Raw genomic sequence first — 18,424 nt, forward strand, 5'->3', positions numbered from 1 at the left:
ATATAAATTGAGGATTTTATTAGCATGATTTAATTTAAATTAAATATGAGACTCGTTGGGGTTTTATTTGTGGTGTGCCTACGTGAGATTTTAGACGGTTAAATTATTTATATTATATAGTTAGATTTAATTAATGTGAGCCACGATTTTATTAATCGCTAGTAAACGTTTTACTTCGCAGCGGGAGTGCAAGGAATGCAAGAAACGATCGTGTAAAGGCAAGCTCCTAACCCTCTCCTCCTGTTCTTTAATTCCCATGAGAGACTCCGTAGTTTCTCGTATTTTATCCCATCCCTTACTTTAATTCGGCGCTTAACATTATTTATTGAATTATTATTCATTTCTTTTAATTTAAATTAAATCCGAAACTTCTTAAACTTTATTTGTCGTGAGCCTACAGGGGTTTGTACTGCCCCCACTCCTCTTGGGAATGATGTTGAACCTTACTTGTGGACTAGTTTCCTAGACGTGCGGGTTTGTTTACGATTTTCTCGGGTTTGTTTATGGTTCGGTTAGAGCTATCGAGCAGTGGGGCAGGGGTCGGCTGTTTGGTGATGTTGGAGTAGACTATTGTACGGCCTTGAAGTGGACCGTTAGGTGGACACTCCTAGTCACTGGCCGTTGACCAGTGCCGGGCACTGCTGACTAGCTCTACCAGTATGTGATTTACTGCACGTTTAGATTCATTATATTACTGTTCATGATTTGATATGCACATGGGTACGGGTTGCATGTTGGGATATTCATTTGTTAAGTATGCTGGGACACGGACATTCTAGCTTGGTTAGATTGCATCCAGCACGGGCATATGCATTGGGTGTGGTTTACTATGTGGGCGAAGCATGGCCTGATGCCTGGATGTATGAGTGCCAATGTATCATGTTGATGCTCACTATACCATTGCATTTTTATGTGCATTGCATGATTACTGACAGTTATCAGTTCTCAGACGGGAGGACCGTTCTGAGGGAGCCTATAGCTTGGGTGTCGGGAGTATCGACAGAGATATACGGGTGACAGGAGCACCGACCCAGGACAATGCGTACAAGTTTGTTGAAGATATATGTTGCCTATCAGGGCAACGGTAGGTTGGTATGGGACTTGGGTGCCGTGTGTCTTGTGTGGACCCCAAGGACTGGTATGTGTTTTTATTATGCTATACTATTGTGTTGTAGCGTCTCATGGCTTATATGTGCTTGGGGGTTGGTGTCTTGGGGGAAGTTTATTGGATTTATATAGCCCTCGGCCTTTCTTTCTTTATGTTTGCTAAGTAGCTTGACTCACTTTGCTTTTCATCATTCCAGGTAGTGGCAGCGTGGGCCATGGCAAAGGAATCAACATCTAGCGGCAGAGTCGATATGGTGTACAGGCAATCCCGTCAGTCTCAGTCAACTCTGATGGTTGTGTAGGGTTTATTCTTTTATTCTTACCGTGCCAAGTTATTTCTCGAGTCTCGTGTATGTCGGCACAGGAGTCTGTATCCATTTATTTATCTTGTGACCGTTGTGCTAGTGGGGTACCCGTAGTGCATGCATGTATATATGGTTTCGCTTCCGTTGTTTTAATTCTTGTTTATGCATGTCAGGGTAGTTTCTGTCTTGTGTTCATTCTTTTTCTCATCCCGTAGGCGCTCCTGTTCGGGTAGTACAGATGGGTGGGGATATCCCAGCGATGGTGCTTACAAGAGTTTTGTAAGGAACAATCCAATAAATTTTAAATAAATTTGGGTGCCTAAGGATGTGCTTTATGTTAACATGAATGGACCCAAAAAGGTTTGGGTACCAAAGGGTGCAAATTGATTCCTTTTTTGGTAGGTTGCTCTGATTTCAAGCCAAATGAAGAGCAAGTGGTTCCGCGATAGTCGATGCTCCAAACACATGACTAGGGATGAACAGCTCTTCAACAACATCACCTACAAGTATGGAGGTAATGTACTCTATGGGGACAACTCCAAAGATAAGATTCTTGTTGTTGGTTCTATTTTTCCAAATTTTGTTTTAGAAAATGTGTTTCTAGTAAAATGGTTTAAACATAATTTGATTAGTATAAGTCAACTATGTGACAAAAATCATAAAGTATGTTTTGATGCAAATTCATGTGAAATTTTATGTCTAAAAGCAAATAAAATAAAATTAGTAGGTAATAGGATATGAAATGTTTATATTGTGTACTTAGACCTGTCTACATCAAACATAAAAAATTGCCCAGTTACTTCTGTTACTCAAAATTCATAGTTATGACATAATAGAATAGGATATGCTAGCATGAGTGTCATTAATAAACTATCTAAAAATAATTTTCTAAATTAAAAATATGAAAGAGATCACATTTGTGATGCACGTGCGAAAAAAAAAACAAATAAGTATATCATTTAAGAACCTCTAGGTCTCTAACTCTACTTCATGGACTTGTGAGGACTTAAAGTTTAGGTGATAAACAATATGTGTTTGTTATTGTAGATGACTACTCTAGGTTCACTTGGGTCATATTTCTTATATTTAAAAGTGAAAAAAAAAAAAAAAATTTGCGAATTGCACAATTCTTTGAAAGTAACCTTCCATCTCCTTTTCAACTCTCAGTAACGTAACGTATATTAGAGTGCTTGTTTTACTATTTATGCCACTTTTCCATTTAATTATCAGTTTCAAATGATTATCTATTGGTAAGATAAAAAATAGTTTTTAAATAACAGTTTCAATTTATCAAAAAAGAAAAACAGTTTCATTTATTTTTTTCATGCAAAAACATTGGGATCTTTAGCCAAGCAAACTTGTCAAGGGGCTATTTGAAAATGTTGTGAGTGCTTTTTAGTTTTGGTTTTCATTTTATTTAACTACACATGTTATTTGATTTTGTCATCAATTGTCAAGAAAGTAGAAATAAAAATTTAATTTATATTCAATTCTTTCAAAACCGTTGTAGATTTAAATTATTTATTGTGTTTAACCTAAAAAAATTCATTAAAAATTCATAGAAAAACAACAAAGATCAGCAAAAATCTCACTTCTTTCAAAAAAATCCAGCAAAAAAATTAAAAAAAAAAGATACAACAGAAAATCAGGAAAAAATTAAAAATCAGAAAAATTTCAGTTTTTTCAAATAAATAAAAAAAAAAAGAGACTAGATCTCCTTCAACCTTTTGCTCTGTATGAACAAAATTTTTTTATACAGAGATGTTAATAAAAAAAAATTCATTAGGAAGAAAATTTTTTGCTCACTGATTCTCTGTTTCTAATTTGATGGTTATGTTTATATAAAAATTAAGCCATTCCATTTAGGGCATTTATATAAAATTACTTTTTTTTGCTCAGATTATAAAAGTTACTTAAGAATATCATTTTTTGATAATAAATATATTGACGAGGTGGGTAATAAAAGCTTAACTATTTTAATTTATAGATATTAAACATAAACAATATCATGAAATTTGTATGATTTCATGCTAGATTGTATACTACTGCAAAAATAAATGCGTACCTGAATTAATCGATGATGAGGACGCCATAGTTTTCTTCGTTAGAGAGTAAAAATGAGTCTGATTTGATTTCCTTCTCCTATCCTTAATTGACAACAACGATAATGATGGTTCACATTCTATGATTTTCTATCACTATATATAGGAAGAGTGAGGACTGTAACCATCTTTATGCGGTGGCTGGGTGGTTTCTCCTATCAAGATAATTGCCTCCCACTACCCCCCATTATCCCTCTAGTAGGGCCATTTAATTAGAAATAAATCTTACGTTTCTCCCACTTGGCCCGATTACTATAATGATAATGGCTAGTAACATTATAACATGATAAATTGTTTAGTGTGAGTTATGGCGGTTATGCACCATTTAATGTCATGGACTCTCTTTCATATATATCACAACACCTACATCTCATCATAAATCCATAATGGTCCATAATAATGTCTGTAAAGACTTTTCAAGTTTACTTGAAAACAATAATGCGTATACAAACATAAGAAACAAAAAAAAACATAATATATTTCAGAAACACATCATTGAGCTCAAAGTCGCATCACAACACTAGTCATCATTACAACCAAGTCTCATTCTATATGCATGTTTCTTAAATAACTTAGGTTGTAAACCTTTCATTAGATGATATGTTATCCTAATGGCAAAGAAATCAATACTTCAAGTAAACCTATTAGGGCTTTCAATTACCCTACACTATAATTCTTTCACTAACTAACATCTTGACTGAGTGAGAATCATGGACTGATTAAACTCACAGGACTCAGTAACTATGCCAAGATTTAATATGGTGTGATCGAGATAAAACATCAAAACACCCTCCAACATCGGAAACTCTTTCCGATCATGCACATCCTAGCCAAACTATGACTGCATAGGATGTTTGTCTCCCATCAGAGGTCAATAGAGATCCTATCGGTGAGTATCTTCCTCCATACACAACAGAGAGCATTCCCACATCTTATATCAGATGGTTTTCACTTAACAAAAAATTTCTGACACTTGTGCATAAGACAACTCTAACATCTTTAGTCTGAGAACCAGTTACACAATCGAAAATTAGTAATAGATCATTAATCATCTCAGCCATGTGATCTATTACAAATGTCACATTTAGTAGATGTTCAACCAACATCTACCCACATGTCTACTATCTGCATCTCATGCAATATGATATGCGATTCACTATCTTTTATCATTAACATCTCATACTAATACTAATCAAAGGTAATAGCCCATGTGCTAGTCCATAATTGATTAATCATAGTCCTCATTTGATAAATCTAAAGACTAGAAATACCTTTAACAAATCCTATGTTTTAGATCCTTATCACATATTCTTTAACAACTTAAGAATATGATCATCAGAAAGTCTAGGGACTCATTTACACATTTAGAGAGCAACAAATGAAGAAATAACCATTTTATTAATGACAAGAATATCATACATGTATCCCTATTACATATTAGATATCATATAAATCTAGTATTAAGGCATACATCACTAACACTCACTTAACTAGCCTTAGTCACTCAACTATCGAGAGACCTCACTCGGCTAACCTCTCATCATAGTCACTCGACTACCACCCTTAGGTTTAATACTCATCCATATAAGTTTACCCTTCCCAACGTTAAATCAACTCAACCGATTTTCACTAGTTTCTCTCAAGCCTTGAGTTTCTAAGTGAAAATGAGATATTAGAGTTTTAGTCTTTTAGATTTGAGCATGCAACATTACATGCACCGACTAACAAAGGAATTTAGAGATTGAAATTTTACCTCACGTCTCTCTCTCTCTCTCATATATGTTTTATTTATTCTTAGCTAAAAGCATATTTTTGTCCCTGAACTTTTACATTTTTTTTCTTATAGAACCTTTAATTTTTGTGGTTCCAAATACGCCCTGAATTGTGCAAAATCACTACATTTAAACACCTTTTAACTACTGATGTGCATCTGCAACACCCGTGTTCTGAGTACTCGAGAGGGATATGCAGCAAAAAACGAAAAGCCACTAACTGAAAGAAGTTGATGAAGTTTTCAAGCATAGAAATTAACGATCGAGAATCGGTAATGGACTTCCCAGAAACTGAGGAAGCCGACAGCTTTGATGCCACCAGCACTAACATCGCCGTCAACCCCATCTTTAAGCTTCACCTCAACAGCTTCTCCTCCGCTGCAACGATGAATATTATAGTCCCCTTTGTCAAGCAATGCAATGCCTATGGTGGAGCCACGAAGAGACCCATGTTGTCGTCTTCTTCTCCCCTACAACCCAACACCAAGAAAATCACTCTCCATCCTTTGAGCCATCACCTCCATGGCTTCACTGAGATTCCTCTTTCGCTCAATTCTCCGATTGTCTGGGACTCTGCCCCGTCGCCGCTATTGATTCTATGAACCCCATCAACTCCCTTGGAAGCTGGGGTTGCAGGTTCTATCTTGAACTCTTTGTTGCCAGAAAATGCCAAGATTAATAATACTTTGGTAGTTACCCCATCACTAGTAGGCTCTCCAACAACCCATCTTAGACCCTAACTCCTCATATGATCAAGTAAAAACAAGAAGGAAAAGATTGAATTCTTTCAAAAGATTTTGTACTTTTGTATTAGACTTGCAGATGAATTCATTCCAGTTACCTTTTCTTTTTGCCCTTGAAGATTGCTTGTTAGTACATACGTATGCCTTTTTTTTTAGTACAAACTAAAAGACACAAAATAGCCATTTCAAAATTATTCCACATTAAAATGGTAGAATGTGATTAATTTTAATACCTCCCTCTTGTTTGTTCTTCAAGTTGAAGCTGCAGTTTTCTTATGAATCTATACTCTTTCACTGCCAAGTAAGGGTCGTCATCTCAAGAACAAGAAGTGGTTTGAAGCAGTAGCAATCATTCTCTACTGCTTTTCGTTCGTCAACATGAAGCAGTCTAAAATGGATTGATTTGAAGCAAAAAATATTTACCGGCTTCTTTCGTCTTGTGGCTTTTTGTTCTTTGCTGCATATCCCTCTCAAGCACTCAAAACATGTGTGTTGCAGATGCGCATCAATACTTGTTTAAATCTAGTGATTTTGCACAGTTGATGAGTATATTTAAAACTACAAAAAAATTTAGAATTTCATAAGAAAAAAAAATATAAAAGTTTAGCTACAAAAATATGTTTTTGGCCGTTTATTTTTCTTTATTTGAAGTTTGAAGTCTTTCTTTTTTTTATTTTTATCCTTATTTTGTCGAGGTTTTTGTGTTGTCTTGTTTTTAAATTTACAATTTACAATGTTTGGTAACTCATCAAGCCCTGCCACTCCACCTTTTCTTATTTTTAGTTTTGTAGTGATCAGAAAAAAATCACGATAATAGAATTTATAGAGATGGAAAGTTGGAGCCGAGGCAAAGCGAGGTTGACAGCTGTTAGGAGTCTACTGGTGGAGATAGACGTCGAGTAGTTTTGGTTCTTGATGTACTGACAGAGGTTGTAGGCAAACCTCTGAGGGCACATTTGGTATCTCTCGGGATTGGTCTCATGTGTGCTCGGCACATATCTGTGCTCATAGACACAAGTTAGAAGGCACGTAGGGATTCCTCACCCGCGTATGCCCTCCGATGCTTAAGTCAGTATCAGCCGAAAAATAGTATAATAGATAAGTAAGGTGTGTCACTATAGAACAATGATACCTTCTCGATGAGAGAGGGTCGATATCGGTATTGCTACAGGGAGCCAGGGATAGACCTGCACATTAGTGGCAACCAGACGAGCTTAAGAGGAATCCCTCTCGGAGAGCCGGATGGCCTAGGGGATTCTCCCGGAGAATGTGGGTCTCACGACTAGCTATCGAAGTAGGGTCTTTGCCCCTAAGGGAGCTGCTCGGGCGCAACTTCGGGCTGGGTAAAAGGTGCCTTGAGGCAATACTTTCTTGACCATTGTGTCTTTAAGATACACATCACCTTCCCTGTGCATAAACATAACATATTATATTCTATAGGCATTGCACATGTGAGATAATATAGACATTATATATATATATATAACATCATACACATTGTCTTGCAGCCATGCTTCGGGCCAAGGCCAGTAGGCCCACTTTACACATCACATGCCAGCCTTAGCATATATGACATACCTATACATATATACATAGTTGGATTGTTACTCACGCAAGCTTTGCAACTATACACATATGAATACATACATATAATACATAAGCCAGAAATAGGGGCGAGGAAGAAGGCCTCGCAGAGAGAACCCCCTCGGGAAGAGGCATTCCGAGCGACTTCTTCCTGAGAGATGGCTACCGAGGCACCTAGTGCCTTTCTAAGGGAAAACCAACGGAGGGATACGCGCTACCACTGAGAGACCATCATCGTCGAAGGTTTCCATGCTCGTCAAGAGAGTTGCTGATCTCCGAGATAAGAAGAATGAGGAGGCTTGTAGAGAGTAGAAACGCGATCGCTTGCTGAGAGCGCCGCCACCATTATCGAGAGCTTGCTGCGAGGTTGGGGCCGCGAAGAGAGAGATCCACCATAACTGTTTCCAGGAGCTCGTTGCTCCTTCTCCGGGAGAAAACACCGATAGGCAGGGATCTTTCTGAGAGACATAGGTCCTCTCCGAGAGGACCCCCTGCTGCCGAGAAAGACGAGAGAGCTCTCAGAGAGATGTATGAGATAGCTCCTTTCTGAGAGAAGAATATCTCTCTCGGAGAGAGATCGACAGAGAGAAAGTGGGAGGGAGTGCGCATAGGAGGGAGGAAGGAGATGATAAATAGTGCCACGCCTCCTCTCTTTTATACTCCTTGGACTTCCCTTTTATCACACTTTCACCCTTACCCTTAGTTTGGCCTTATGCCACTTTTGCCCCTTAAATTCTATATTATTCGTTTGGACTCCGATTTAAATAATTTCTTCGCCGTTCAACCACGATTTTTTTAGGGATTGAAAAATCTAGCTTGGGACCACTTTTGGAATTCACTCACTGAGGCCAAATGACCAAAATATCCCTAGGTGGATGCTCGAGAATTCTATGGCACAACAATTGCCCCTTAGTCTTTGCTTTGACTTTTAAGTTAAAGGGAAGACTAATGCCACTATCGCGTCCACCTGCCTCGATGGATGAAATGACTCTTAAGATTCACGGCTTCGCGCTGACACTAAAACGAGGTCACTTGAAGCAAGGCTCGACAGCCATACAAAGGCATAACCTGTTACGCCGAGTAGGTGGCGAAAGATACTAAGGCGCAACTTGAGGCTTCTAAGATAAGGAATGATCCACTTGAGAGAAAGATATCGGCGTGTTTCTAAGGCATCCTAAGGTGCGCTTAAGGAAACATGGACCTTATTGGCGACACAGTGTCGGGAAGACAACTCGATGGCTCAAACGCCAGAAATGCCCAAGTTGTGATAAGACTCTGGGTGTGGTTAAAGATATAAACAGAGATTGATTAGATTTTGAATGTTCATGGGCACTGGCTCTTCATAGAATGGTTTTTGGGCGCAGAAAAGATTATGCTGGTGGTTTTGTCATATTCAGACTTAGGCTTCAACTAAAGACGGATTTCTTTGGGATCGAAAGGCCTCAGCAAGTCTTATCCCGAGATGATGCATTTGTCCACGGCGACTCTCACTAATACCTGGGATCATTGCTTGTCGAACTTGGTTTGCTAAATTCCTACGAGTGCCTCAAATTGAAGGCAAGAAGTGATGCTAACAATCTAAAATCATTGTGCCGAGAGTGTTTCTCTCTCCTGCCATTATTAGTGGCTCTACTTACCCTATCCCAGGGATTCCCTTGGTATTTTCTCGTAATCAATTGGTGAAATATGGTTGTCCATCTTCTGTCATTCTTCTTGATTTAAACCAGTTGATTGGGTAGTTAATGCCGATGCATTCTCCACAACGACCATTTATGCCAAGACAACATTCCATTTTATCTTGCATCGTAGGCCAGCAGCTACTGCCTCTTCTTCTCTTAACTAAAGATGTCTCTGAATACATTTCCACATTAGACCCATTTTCTATTCCATCACTCTTCAGAGAGCTGTTATCTTCTGGTCTTCTGACATCACTATACAAGCTCCCGAAGCTCTTAGCATTTATTCCTGGGACAAGATTGTATTCCTCAAAAGGAGTTTCTGGTTCGTGTTTCAAATCAAACTTGTCTTCCATCTCCATGGCTACAACGTCCTTGTTGAGATTTCAACTTCTCTTCATTGACTTACTCCAAGCGATTTAGGGTTTCTGCATTACCAGCCTCGTAAGATAACAGCTCATCCCCTATGAAGTGTGGTGTGGCCTTGATCTAAGTAGCCTTTTTGCTGGGAGGTCTGAGGTGCGTGGACGAAGCTTCTAGAGTGGCGACAATCTTCGCACGATGATGAGAAGCATTTTTCCAGTGTTATTTGTGGCAATTGTATCTGTTAACAAGCTGCTAGAGGGAGTTATCTTATCGAATAGACGGTTCAGCCTCTGCGGGCGATGCTACAATGCTGACAAATTCCATTACTTGTTGTTTAAAGGGTTAATAATCAACGAGCAAGCCATCCAGAGCCATAAAAACTAAATTGGCATCGCTGACCATGGGCTCGTAGTCACGAAAATCCTTCAACTCTAGGGCACTGAGAGGTTGGCTCTGGATTTGCTTTGCTACCTCGTGGAATGCCGCTTCGATTGGTTCTGTGATCTTGTCTCCTTGTAACATTTTGGAAAGCTGCTTGAGACACAATTACCGTTCGGGCAGAGGAGATTGCTTGTCGGCTTCCGCTGACGATTGATCATATAACACAATGATTGTGGCTTCAGCATTCGATGCATTGAAAACTAGTTTCCTAGATGGAGGAAACAGAAGCTGGCTGCAATAACCTTTGACTTGAAAGCTTAAAACTTGAGGGACAGCAGATTCCAAACAATTCCATGCCACCGAAACCTGGAGGTTCGACGCGACAGGATAATGATGACTAACTGGGGCGAAGTTGCCCATGCTATTCTTACTGTCCCTCAGTCTTTTGCTGGGCTATTGCGGGGAACTATAATGTGGCCATCTCTAGCCTAAAACGTCTCAGTGGGCTTTAAGTATACGGGACTCCTAGAGCCAAACTGTTTATCAAATTGGTTTTTAGGCTAGGTACGCTCTCATTCTTACCATCGAGTAGTTCTAAGGCGAAATTGCTCACATTGAGCCACCTGAGTTAAAGCCGTGGGCTAAGCAGAGCTTAACGTAAAGTTAGAGCGCGGGACTAGCTTCCCAGAGTCAAGCAAACCATGCTTATCCTACGTGCAGCCTAGTGCCGATTTTTCAGAGAGATACCTAATATTTGATGTCTATTTCGTCACTCGGGCACATTACGTGCATTACGTTTCTATTTAGATTATCCACTAAACGGTCTCGGAAGAGTATGTTGTCAAGTATTGATAGTTGCATTCTTAACGAGGATCGAGGTATGCTTTCTAGCTTCTCTCATTCAGAATCACAGCCCGAGCTTGGGATCTACTGATGTCCATGCTGGACTTGTGTAACAACATTGGGTCACCACTGTGCTCCTTCTTTAACGCTTGTCGTAGTCGCTCAGGCACGTTAACTGCGTTACTTATCATTTGGATTAATCGTCGCCTGATGATCTTTACTCTATATCTTCATCAAGTCTTTTCATTCCATCTTTTTCTGGGTTGGTCTGTCATGGAGAGTCTAGGTTGGACCCGTGGTCTGTCGCTAAATTCCCATCGGTCGTTCTAAGTTTGCCGAGAGGCTTAGCGTCGGATCTGCCAAGGAGTCCAGGTTAGCTCGCACGCTTAACACCAAACTCAGGCAAGGAATCCAGGTTAGCATGCGAACATGGCGTCGGAACACATCCGGGGATTTAGGACAGAAATTATACTATTACATGTGCTTGACATTTCTTCATTCTTTTCTCAGACTTGTCTACCATAGGGGATCTATGTTCGGCTCGAGACTTATTGCTGAATTTCCTCCGAATGTTCCAAGTTTGTCGGGAGGCTTTGCACTGGATCTATCGAGGAGTTAAGGTTAGCTCGTAAGCTTAGCACCGAACTTACAAAAGGGATTCGAGTTAGCCTATGGGCATGGCATCAAAACACGTCCGGGAATCCAAAAAGGTTCGAGGCCATTGCACCAAATCTCCACTAGGTGGGCTCGTCTCAGAAGGTAGGGTTGAGCCCCATTTCTTCCACATTGCTCCTTCGAGTTCGTCTGATACAAGGAATCAAGGTTAGACCCAGGATCTTTCTTTGAATTACCACCGGTTGTTCCAAGTTTGTTGGGAGGCTTCGCGTCATATCTACCAAGGAGTCAGGGTTAGCTTGCGGACCTTTACCTTTGCTAGCCTACTACTACTATACTAGGTAGCTCTGTCATTTTTCCACGTTGTGCTCAAGTCGTGATACCTACACTACATCTTACAGCAAACACAAAGAGCATTACCCATGAAATAATTTATGGGGTTAGGCATACCTCGCTTACTTTCACATTGAGAATCCTTTGATGTGCATATCAGAGACATGCATATACGCCAGAGTGAATGGTTGCAACGATATTTTATTTCAGCGGTTCGGCATGTCTTGCCTACGTTTACGATAAAAGAATACTCGTATCTTCATCACTTGATTTTCCTTCCCAAACATGTCCATCACAGAGGATCTGAGTTCAGTCCAAGGTCCTCTACCGAGCTTCTATCGGATGTTTTAAGTTTTCCTGGAGGCTTATCGCCGGATCAACCAAGGAGTTAACGCTGGCTTGCATGCCTAACACCGGACTCATGTAAGGGATACGGGTTAGCCTGCGGGTATGGCGCCAGAATGCGTCCGAGAGTATAAGAAGGACCGGGCCATTGCGCCTAATCATAACTGAATAGGCCTGTTTGGGAAGGTTGCTTGCAGCCTTGCTGGGCCCTTTTTGGGCTTGTCTAACGCAAGGGATCTAGGTTAGACCTATTGTTACTCATCGAATTACCACCAGTTGTTCCAAGTTTGTCGGGAGGCTTAGCACCGGATCCGCCAAGGAGCCAAGGTTAGCTCGCACACTTAGTACCGGACTCAGGCAAGGGATCCAGGTTAGCCTGCTGGCATAGCATCGGAACGTACCCGGGATTGCAGGAGGGTACGAGGTCTTAGCGCCATATTACAATTTGTCAGGCCAAACCTTTCAGGACTTGAACTCTTCCTTACCTTAACCAACATGGCTCCATTGAGTTTGGGAGTAGCACTGCCCATCCTGTCTTCGTGCCATAGTTCCTGCCTCACATTTTATGATAACAATATATATATACAAATATATGATGCACAAGGGATTTATATGGCTCGACTTATAAGATTGCCTTCATTCACAGGAATACAAAAGGGATATATTCTTTTATTCATTTTGAAAATGTTATAATGTATGACAAAACTTTAAAAAGAAAATATAATTCGTCACACAGTGGGAGGTACTCTTCGAAACATACCACCCCTGACATTCTGCCTGTTGCCTCTCTTAGCAACATCGGTAACATACACATTTCAGGTCTTGACACTTCACGACTCTGTAAGGCCTTTCCCGGTTTGACCAAAACTTCTCTTTTTCCTATCTTAGTGCGCTCGTAATAGCCATTTTTCAAAACGCCGAGTCCCGCTCTGGAACTACTTGAGGGTGAACTTTCTCATTGCAAATATCGCCTTCTTGGTGGGATTTAGTCAACAAGACCCTTGATGATTTCAATGGGAAAGACGAAAGAGCAATCCTGAGGCGTCATTAAATTGCTCTCATTCCTTCAAAGAAGATTTGATTGGGCGCCCCATTAGCGTTCTCTTCTACGACTGGATCCGAGTAATTTCTCTTTGCAGCTTGGACCCGTCTCTTTCTCTTCTCACTAGGAGGATTCCATATCTTCACTTGTGCAGCACACTTGTTGTCTCAGGCCAACATGTTTGCGAGGGAAGGAGTTGGTGAGCATGTAGGGATGCTTCTCACGAGATGCTTGAGAATTATGATAAGGATGGCAAGGAGACCATCATATGCCCTCTTGTGACGCTAACACCCTGTCCATTTAAAATTTGTTGTGGATTTCCTTGCCACACTTTAGCCTACCGAGAATGCACGGGCTCATTCCCAAGTAGTTCTACTGTTCTTTTCTTGGGATCGCCCGAAGCATCATCCTTTCTCTGGAAGCCCTTATTTCAATCACCTCTATCACCATGGTCGTACCGAAGTGGTTGCTCTCCACGCGCTGGATTTTTCCCCAAACCATTGGTTGGACCGTGGCTTTAGCTTGCCAAATTCAAATAGATCCGATTTTCTTTTGTTAGTCAATTATTCAATTTGATTTCACTTCGCTCGTGGCGTGCTTCAGATATCTCTTATCTATTTCTCGTTGTTCGGACTCAAGGTTCTCAGAAGGTTGAGAATGCTCGAAGTCTCCATTTGCCCAAAATATCTGTTGGCCTGAACGATTGAATTTATTAGGAAGATCGTTGACCAAGAACAAGTTTTTCATGTTTACCCATAGGTTGAGAGCTTCCACAGTAGCGTCCTTAGAGCAGTTAGAATACTACCAGAAGTGAAGTAGCTCTTCTAGAAACTATCTTTGGGACTTCTGTCAAGAGCTATGACTAGGCTGCAATCTGCGATGGTACCAGCAATTTGGTTCGGAGCTTGATATGCAGCAGTACGCTGGCAAAGGCAGATAGTTACGAAGGCTAAAACTTAACACCGGTCGAAGCAGCCGCACTATAATGTTTCATCGCCTATTCATGTCTTCCATGCTGAAAAGCTTCATTCCCTTTATATTGGCGGTGTAAAAGTTCACAACTTGTTACCGCAAACAGAATCGACGACTCCTCCATACTGCTTCCATACTTTGCTTCAGGGGGTCTCAATAGCTTTTGCTTCTTCGAAAAATCTTGAACCACCTTAGGCCTTCCTAACTGGAGGTAGGGCTTGGATATCGAACGCCGCCACCATAGCCTTATGGCGAATTTATCTTATTTGAGCTCAGAATCAACTTTGTTATTATCACCAACTACCATAGAGGAATTCTCTTTAGCCTAAACAAGGGTCCGCTCATAGAGTCGAATAACCTTTTCACACCTCTAAAGCGAGAGACGGGCTTCTCCCTTCAAAGGCTCTATACTGGACCACCCATGGTGATCTAGCAACTGTCGCATACCTTAAGTCGACTCCTTACTCTTTCCTAGAGTCGTATCTTTGGCATGTCCTTCTTTAGATGACGATTTTTCATGCCTTCTTAATCTTCTCGAGTATCTCGTGCTTAGCTGCATACTTGTAGGGGAACACTAAAATAACACCGGCTCAGGTTTCTTAAAGACCCTCAATGTGCCAGTATAGGCAATGATGGTTCGAAAGGAATGATCATGATTCTCTTGCTTGCAAATTTGATGAGTTCCCTCTAACAATCTTGTTACGCTTTGAACGCATCGTGATCTTTCCTTGATTCTCCATGCTTACTGAACAAAATAGTTGCTGACACCCGATCAGGGACTATGGGGTAATTGTGGTCACTGAAGGACCTTGTCTTGGGACTATTGAAGGTTTCAGGAAACCCATACGCGATCTCCGACAACTTTATACTAGGAAACCCGATCGGCGAACAAGCCCTCTAGCCCCCCAGACGGGGTGTGTTGGTTCTTCTCGTATTACCCAACTGATATCAGATGCTTGGCAGACTTGGTTGTATTCCTTGTAGATTTTAGCTTCTTGTCCATTTCCCATAGACGGCGCCAATTGTAATAGCCAGAAAAAAACCACAATAGAATTTATAGAGAAGGAAAGCGGGAGCCGAGACAAAGCGAGGTTGACAGCTGGCAGGAGTCTACTGGTGGAGATAGGCGTCGGGTAGCTTCGGTTCTTGATATACTAACAGGGGTCGTAGGCGAACCTCTGAGGGCACCTTAGGTATCGCTCGAGATTGGCCTCCTATGTGCTCGGGACATATCTGTGCTCACAAGCACAAGTTAGAAGGCACGCGGGGATTCCTCACCCACGTATGCCCTCCTATGCTTAAGTTAGTATCAGTAGGAAAATAGTACAATAGATAAGTAAGGTGTGTCACTATAAAACGATGATACCTTCTTGACTAGAAATGGTCGATCTCGATACTGCTACAGGGAGCCGAGGATGGACCTGCACATTAGTGGCAACCAGACGGGCTTAAGAGGACTCTCTCCCGGAGAGGCAGAAGACCTAGGGGATTCTCTAGGATTCTCTGGGAGAAGGTGGGCCTCACCTCAAGGCACTCTGGGCTAGGTGAGAGGTGCATTGAGGCAATACTTGACCATTGTTTCTTTAAGATACACATCACCTTCCCTGTGCATAAACATGACATATTATATTCTATAGGCATGCCACATGTGAGATAATATAGACATTATATATATATATATATATAACATCATACACATTGTCTTGCGGCCATGCTTCGGGCCAAGGCTAGCAGGCCCACTTTACACATTACATGCCAATCTTAGCATATATGACATACCTATACATATATACATAGTTGGACTGTTACTCACGCAAGCTTTGCAACTATACACATATGTATACATACATATAATACATAAGCCAGAAATAGGGGCAAGGAAGAAGGCCTCGCGGAGAGAAACTGATATGGGAATTTATTTACACATTTATTGGTTATAATTGAATAGTGTTTTAAGTATTTTATATGTGTTTTATCTATAATTATCTAGTATTTTAAGTTTCTTTTATATATATTTAATTTTTAGTATTTTTTTGTTATTTTACATAAATGTTACTTTGTGTTTGGGTTGAAAAAAATAATAAATAAAAAAAATAAGAAAAAAATAAGAAAAAGATATTATAAAGTTAATATTACAAATTAATATTATAATATAAATAAAAAATATTATAAATAATTAATATTATTAAAGTTAATATTAATAATAGTATATTAAATACTATATTTTATATTATATATATTACTTATATGTGTTATATATCATATATTATATATTATATATTATGTATTTAGATTATATATTATTTTATTAATTTAAGTGATGTGGGCGTGAATGTGCTAGGGCTGTGCATGTGAAGTCTTGCATACATATATATATATATAATATTAATAAAGGAATTGAATGTGTGGACTTGGATTGGGACTTTGGCAGAGAACTGGGGAGGCTGGCGCACAGAAGCGGCGGCCATTTTTAAAATGAATTGATTTGGCAGGATTGGGCAGAGACTTCTGAGAGGAGGCGCAAGGAATTTAAAGAAGGTAGCGGCAGAGCATGAAAGACGCAATAGAGAGATTGAAGCAGAGCAGGCGCACGCAACGGCAAGTGCATGCGGAGGCGGACACGATTTGTTTAACCCAGATCTGAACAGATCTGGGCTAAGGAATTTCTGTCTTCTTCTTCATTCTTCGATTAATTTTCTAATGCTTTTTCTGTTACTTTGGGTTTTAATTAATTTTGCCATGAACTAATTTATTGAACTAAGATCATGTATTGGCTGAAACTATGATGATGCATTTTTTTATAATTTTATGTGATTGAATAAATTGAGCTATATTGAGTTATGTAATATTGGATTTAATGCTTGTGAATAACTGGCCACTATTTACATGATTTGATACTTAATCTTGAGACCGAAAGGAGATAGTTTGGGAATTGTATCGTAGGTACCATACACCATAAAGTAAAATCGACTAGAAATAGAATTCGATTTCTTTATGCGGCTTTTAGCGATACGCTAGGAATTTCACAAATTGTAATGCGTTTTTATTTGGTTAAAACTTTCATAAAAATATAGAAAGTTATTAAATGAGAATAGACTCGTTATAGCCTAAAAATAGGATAACGAATGCATTAGGAGATTTCGCTGTCACATACTCAATTGACCAATTCATTCGCATAAAAATTTATGATTTACATTGCATAGTTAGGTTTAGACATGGCCAAAATTGAACCGAACCGGCGGTTCGAACCGGACCGGCCGGAACCGGACCCGGAACCGGCCGAACCGGAACCGGAACCGGAACCGAAACGGGACTGAACCGGCGAAATTCGGTCCGGTTCCGGTTCAAGGTTCCGGGGAACCGGAACCGGCGGTTCCGGTTCCGCGGTTCCGGTTCCCCGGAACCGGAACAACCCCCCCTCCCCCCCGTGCAGCACCCCTCCCCCCTAATTCTATTTTTTATTTTTTATTTTTCACATTTGTAAAAATTAATTACTTGTATTACATACTTGTTTAGTTGTTTTAATTATTTTTAATGAAATTATTACTTATATTTCTTCAATTTTTAGTAGTATTTTTTTATTAAAAATATGGTTGAGAATATTTATATTTACAATTACATTTAACAATTAAAAATCGAAATCAAACCGAACCGAACAACGGAACAAGGACCAAAATTGAATACAACAATATTTAAAAAAAATTAAAAAAATTCGGTTTGAACCGGAACCGGAACCGTTGACCGAACCGGTCCAAACCGTTGACCGAACCGGCACGAACCGGAACCGGAACTGAACCGTCCCAAACCGCCCTTGGGCGGTTCGGTTCAGGTTCAAAGATTTCTTGAACCGGAACCGGCGGTTTATGAACCGTGGCCATGTCTAGTTAGGTTCATACATGTGCCTTAGTTATTAAAATCCACTGATTTCTTGATTCAAGTTTACTTCCAAATCAATTTTATTTTATTAATTTAATTAATTTATTTTTTTCTTTATTAAATCTAAAATTTTTATTATCTAAATAATAAAGAAAGTTTATAAATTTGGTATTTGAAATCTTTACTCGTGGGAACGATATTCTTACTTACTATTATATTACTTGTTCGATCCGTACACTTGCGGTATATTTTAGGGTGATCAGAAACCCCTCAGGAAGAGGCATTTCAAGCGACTTCTTCCCGAGAAGGAAGAACCTCTTGGGAAGAAAGCTTCTCGAGAGATGGCTGCCGAGGTGCCTAGC

The 18,424-nt window shown here is 39.9% G+C and overlaps 1 long non-coding RNA gene across 3 annotated transcripts; it reads left to right on the plus strand.

Moving 5' to 3' along the window:
* The first annotated feature begins 218 nt into the window (after positions 1-218).
* Positions 219-16,949, plus strand: LOC127806644 (uncharacterized). 3 transcript variants are annotated; one of them, XR_008024459.1, is made up of 5 exons: positions 219-1,138; positions 1,305-1,377; positions 1,628-1,691; positions 1,815-1,926; positions 16,618-16,949. It is a non-coding gene; the product is annotated as an uncharacterized LOC127806644 (long non-coding RNA). The 3 variants fall into 3 exon arrangements; XR_008024458.1 differs by having other exon boundaries at positions 1,305-1,691; XR_008024457.1 differs by having other exon boundaries at positions 1,305-1,926.
* The last annotated feature ends 1,475 nt before the right edge of the window (positions 16,950-18,424 follow it).

This window comes from Diospyros lotus, chromosome 7 (genome assembly GCF_014633365.1).
Source record: "Diospyros lotus cultivar Yz01 chromosome 7, ASM1463336v1, whole genome shotgun sequence".
Taxonomy (NCBI): domain Eukaryota; kingdom Viridiplantae; phylum Streptophyta; class Magnoliopsida; order Ericales; family Ebenaceae; genus Diospyros; species Diospyros lotus.